The sequence below is a fragment of the Denticeps clupeoides genome, chromosome 1 (assembly GCF_900700375.1).
Source record: "Denticeps clupeoides chromosome 1, fDenClu1.1, whole genome shotgun sequence".
Taxonomy (NCBI): domain Eukaryota; kingdom Metazoa; phylum Chordata; class Actinopteri; order Clupeiformes; family Denticipitidae; genus Denticeps; species Denticeps clupeoides.
The window spans coordinates 12,745,095-12,750,505 of NC_041707.1; the positions used below are offsets into that span (position 1 = coordinate 12,745,095).

General features: G+C 41.9%; 1 long non-coding RNA gene across 1 annotated transcript; it reads left to right on the top strand.

Annotated features, from left to right (window-relative positions):
* The first annotated feature begins 3,616 nt into the window (after positions 1-3,616).
* Positions 3,617-5,019, top strand: LOC114801958 (uncharacterized). The gene is made up of 2 exons (XR_003751669.1): positions 3,617-4,595; positions 4,729-5,019. It is a non-coding gene; the product is annotated as an uncharacterized LOC114801958 (long non-coding RNA).
* The last annotated feature ends 392 nt before the right edge of the window (positions 5,020-5,411 follow it).

A 5,411-nucleotide genomic window follows, 5' to 3' on the forward strand; every position in this document is an offset into this window, starting at 1 on the left:
TTCGACTGGTGCACTTACTCGTCGAATCCGCTTGAGGCGTCGCGGGAGACGCGTTCCACTGATCCCTCGCACTCTGGATGGAGACTTTCCCACCTGCTGCCCGCTGGCAGATGGTCTAGAAGTCTGCAGACTAGGACAGGTGTAATGGCGAGTGGCAAAGGACTGTTGAAGGACCAGGTAAAATGTACGTAATATTTTATTTCGTGTTTGTGTGAGGGTGTAAAAGATTTGGGGACGAACCGCGGTGTGTCCGTCGCCAGTAGTTGGTAGTTAGTGGGGGTAAATGTGGTAGAGAGAGGGACCGGCTTTGTTATAGCTGGCAGTGAGGACCGGCGGCACAGTATTAGCAGCAGTGGCCGTTCCTGTAGACCGCGGGGGAGCCGGGCCGCTTCTCTCCAGGGAAGGAACCGCGTTTTAATGTTGACTGGTATTTGGAATGAACGTGTGTGATTTATGAATTTTAGTGGCGGGTTAGAAAGCAGGCTGGGAATATTTGTGGTGATTTTGCACATTTTTTTGTGATTTGTAAATTGCTGTGACTCATATTAATTTTCTTGATGTGCACAAAACTGATCATAAGTCTGTGATACTGTGATATCTTTGCAGTTGAATTTACTATTTGTATCCTTGTATATTTATATTCCTGGCGGGATATGTGTTAGCCCTCGGGGAAGGACTATAATGTTTCTGTAATGCATCGTTTGCATTTCCTTTCGCTGGATCTCCCCAGCGTTGTTAAAATTTAATAAAGGTGGTGCTAGCGTGCCGGAGTGGTGTGGTTACCTTAGATTCATATTTGCGATTCCCCTAAATGTGTGAATCGCCTGTACTTTGTGCTGTTTAATTTCTGTTTATTGTAATTTTTGTTTATTGTATTGTGCCACGTGGCGTTTGACGATGTGTGTGCCATTTTATGAAAGGTGCACGCCGGCTCCGGGCAGCTATTCAGCTTTTAGTCCCGTCGTGGGACTTGCCCCTGGTCCTCCCTTCGAGCCTCTGGAACAGGTGAGTGTGAAACTCCTGACCTTAAGACAGCTTTGCTTCTCACGTTGTCCTCAGCGAAGCGGGTGAGTGAGATTCATGCGTTCTCTGTTCACCCTTCTTGTATGAACTTCGGCCTGGGAGATGCTAGGGTTGTGCTGTCACCTAACCCTGCATTTGTTCCCAAGGTTGTAGCAGTGTGGAGCTGAGCGCTTTTCACCCCCCTCCATTTGCTTCAGGAGAAGATCGGAGGCTGCATTGTTTGTGTTCGGTACGTGCTTTGCGGGTTTACACGAACAGAACCAGAGTTTTCAGCAGGAGTGACCAGCTGTTTGTGTCCTGGGCTCCTCCATACAGAGGTAAGCTGATTTCATCTAATCGTTTATCATGCTGGCTGGTGGAGGCAATCAGCATGGCCTACCATGCACGGGGTCTCCTGCCCCCGCAGGGCCTTAGGGCTCATTCCACTAGAACCACGGCTACCTCTTGGGCTTTATTCAGGGGTGTTTCTGTACATGATATTTGTGCTGCTGCTAACTGGGCAATGCCACACACACTTAATAGATTTTACTGACTTGACGTCCTTCCGCAATCGGTCACGCTGAGGACGTTAACGCAACAACTATCATCTGGATTCTGTAATAATGCTTTATTATGTGTTTCGTCAATATAAGACCTCAATTAAGCATATGTAGCAGGGAAGTTATGTATTTTTGTTTTCGTTTCCTTGTATATATGTTGTGTAATTTTTTTTTATGTGTGTAAGGGGTTTTATGGGAACACCTCCTGTAGGCATGATATTGCATCAGCCCGATTCTCCGGCCAGACGAGAAGGGTCTGGCTGCAACCACTGTGGAGCTCCACAGTAGGTAGAAACACGTGGCCTGCACGTGATACAGTGCATACTACACGAGTGTATCGTACATTTTGGTACAGAGTCGTTCCTATACAAATGTGCTGTTAGTAATTTAGAAAACTGATCATGTTGGCACTTTTAAAAAACAAATTTTTATCATGCACTGTGGCAGGCAAACACAGACATGTTTATTTCCTTGGCCTGGTCTCTAAACCACATTTTGCATTAGAATATAATGTTGGCATATAGTAGACAGTATCATATGTATTTGTTTTTGTGTGTTATGTTTTCTGCTAAAACATGAACTGGCTTTTTTTTTTTTTTACAGCCAAAGTGTATTTGAACTTAATCTGTTGTCTAGTACATTTTCTCTGCTTTATCAGTGTGGTCAGTGGAATAAGGATCTCCGCACTTTGAAAACATAGCATAAAGTAGCATCAAAATAGTTCAAATGTGTATATGGTGTTTATCTGCAATCTGTAATTCTGCCTCAAAGCCAGCATTGCAGGAATGCACAACATGTTGCAGAAGACTCTTTCACTGCCCTCTGTGCCCCACTTTCAGCCCTACTGTCAGGGCAAAGATTGAGGAACATGATGAACATAAATGGACACATTAAAATGCTTTGCCTTTCAAAGGTATGTTGGTATTAAATATAATTTATAGATATAAATATATTCATCAAGTCAGCTTTATTGTCAATTCTGCCACATGTACAGGACATGCAGAGAATTGAAATTACGTTACTCTCTGACCCATACAAGTAACATTAAATACAAAAACAGTAACAGTAACATTGAATACAAAGTATAAATACAATTAAAAAAAAAAACACAATATACAATTTTGAAAACACCATATACAAATAAGGGCACATGGTGGAGAGTGCAAAGACCATGTAGTGCAACAGAGGTAAGTTTAAAGTGATGAAGTGACAAGTGAGGTAGTTGGCAGACCAGAGCTGCACAGAGTGACCGGTGCATGGTCAGTTCGTGTGTGTAAGGGTTCAGAAAGTTTGTGGAGCTGAAGAGGGGAGTGAGGGGAGTGGGTGCAGAGCTGGGAGGGAGTTGAGTTTCCTGACAGCCTGATGGGTGAAGCTGTCCTTCAGTCTGCTGGTCCTGGCCTGGAGACTCCCCAGTCTCCTCCCTGATGGCAGCAGGCTGAAGAAGGTTTGCATTGGGTGGGTGGGATCAGCTGCTATGCAGAGGGCTTTCTTGGTGAGGCGTGTGCTGTAGATGTCTTGGAGGGAGGGGAGAGGGACACCGATGATTCTCTCAGCTGCTCTGACTATGCGTTGGAGAGTTTTTTGGCAGTAAAAAGCTAGAATATATATAGAATAAAGCTAAAATATATATAGTTATATGCACTTAATTTCAGCACTTCTGCAGTCTCTTTGTTGACTTAAAAGTATCTCCTCCTGCACGCCCTCTCAGATCAGCAAACGAAAGGAGACTTAAAAATTCCTTCTTCACGGGGTCTCCGATTCCAATCATCTCTGTTCTCCGTTGTTGTCCCTGCCTGGTGGAACAACCTGCCCTCCTCCACACGACTAGCCGAGACTATCACCACTTTTAAGAAGCAGGTGAAAACCCTCTTGTTCAAAAAATATTACAGACAAATCTAACACTTACACACGCACATGCGTACACATTGCACAAACAATACAAAAATGTATAAATACACTATAATTTTTCTTCGTCTAGCACCTAACAATCTCTGAGTATGCTCTTCACTGACAAGTTTGAGCCTTATCAGGGCTCTTAGTTTGTAAACTCAATATTCTATAGAAATTGAACGGGAATTGCTGGTGTCTTCCTCTTGTAAGTCGCTTTGAATAAAAGCGTCTGCTAAATAAAGTAAAGACTTAAAAGTTGCTTATTTAGATTATTTAGATTAAATTGTAATTTTTTTGTTGTTGAACTTTATGTACAGAATCTACAACAGAGTGAATAAAATAGATGTATTCATAGTTGAGGTCCTAGTGAACTGGAATTGATCTCTTCATCGATGGTAACTTCAGCACGTTGTAAGTCGCTCTGGATAAGGGCGTCTGCCAAATGCCGTAAATTTAAATGTAAATGCTTATCACATTGAACAGTTCAGTGCATTCATCAGCAAGAAAAAGCTTGTGTTTTTATTAAATATATTTTTCTTTCCTGTTCACCACATTGCTTGATTGCACTTGTGATCATACCCTTTTTTGCATTCTATATAACTATGTTTATATGTAGACCAACTTCTATGCCTGTGCAGGCTGCCATGTAGGGCGAAAGGACACTTTCACTGCCCTGTCTGTAACAGGACAATCATATGATGTGGTGATATGGCAAGGCATTTTTTGTAATGTCAGCATTCTTCAATGCCAAGTCAGCCTCCACTGTCAGGACTGCTCTTCGCTGCACTCTCCGAGGAGGCCCGTCAAGAAGCTATCTTGATGGAAATGGTGGTCCTGAAATTCCAAGGCTGCGGCATGCATAAGAAGACAAAGTTGCCCACATGACACATGTTCCACTTTGTGTGAGGGTAGATTTTGGTGAATCCTCCTTACAGATATGTTTCTCTGTATTTGAGCCTGAAATACACAGTTTCTGCCATCATTCAGGAGAATACCTGGCATTGTGCTTGTGCAAAGCCACGAATATCGTGCCCTCATAAAAGCATTGCTAAATGGCATCTCTTTCAGACACCGAGAGCTCTTTCAGTCAAATGTGCCTCTACCATCAGGCTAAAACGGAGTAAGTTACCGGAAGTCAGTCAGGTCAGTATTCACTTTAAACACTAGTGTAATTAAATGGTCAGTGACTTTTGACTCACTGTTAAAATAACTGTTCTGCATCAGAGAATAGCTAAGTTTTTATCTCCATTTGCTTGATTGGGTTGTCCAAAATAAGGCGCTTTTCCATGGACGTAACTACGCCAGAATATCTGTCCTTAAATAAAGAGGACCAGCAGAGGGTCTTAAGAGACAGGCTGGAGGAAGAAGAGACTGAGGCATGGGACTTCTTCCTCTTTGTTTTTCAGTGTGCAGAGGACATTTTCTAAAGGCATGTGTTGACGAGCAGGGACTAAGGGTCAATGCTATGTTTGAGACATAATGGATGGAGGAAGGCACTGGCTGTTTGTTTTTTAATGTGTTGTTTAAAAAAATACAAACTTTCAATTAAACTTGTTTCAAAAATGTGTTCACTTGTTTCCATGTTTATACTTATAGTACTAGACGTTAAAATGAAAGATTAGTGTAAATGTAACAGCATTTTTAATTAGAACCACGTTTATTTCTCAGTAACATCAACAGTAACAAAAACGCAATTTAGTTTTTGCTGTCGATTGTTCTTAATGTATCTATTCTTAATGTACATTCTGGATTTTTAAACATTGTATTCCAATATAATGCAATACAGGATACAACACAAAAACAACAACTGTGTTCAGTTTTGAAGTCATGAGTTTCCACCTACTGTGGAGCCCCACACACTTACTTTTTTATATCGAACAAAAGGTAAATGTGGTTTCTTGTTTAACTTGTAAAAATGTGTACATACATCGGTTGTTGTGCCCACATTTAAAATGACTT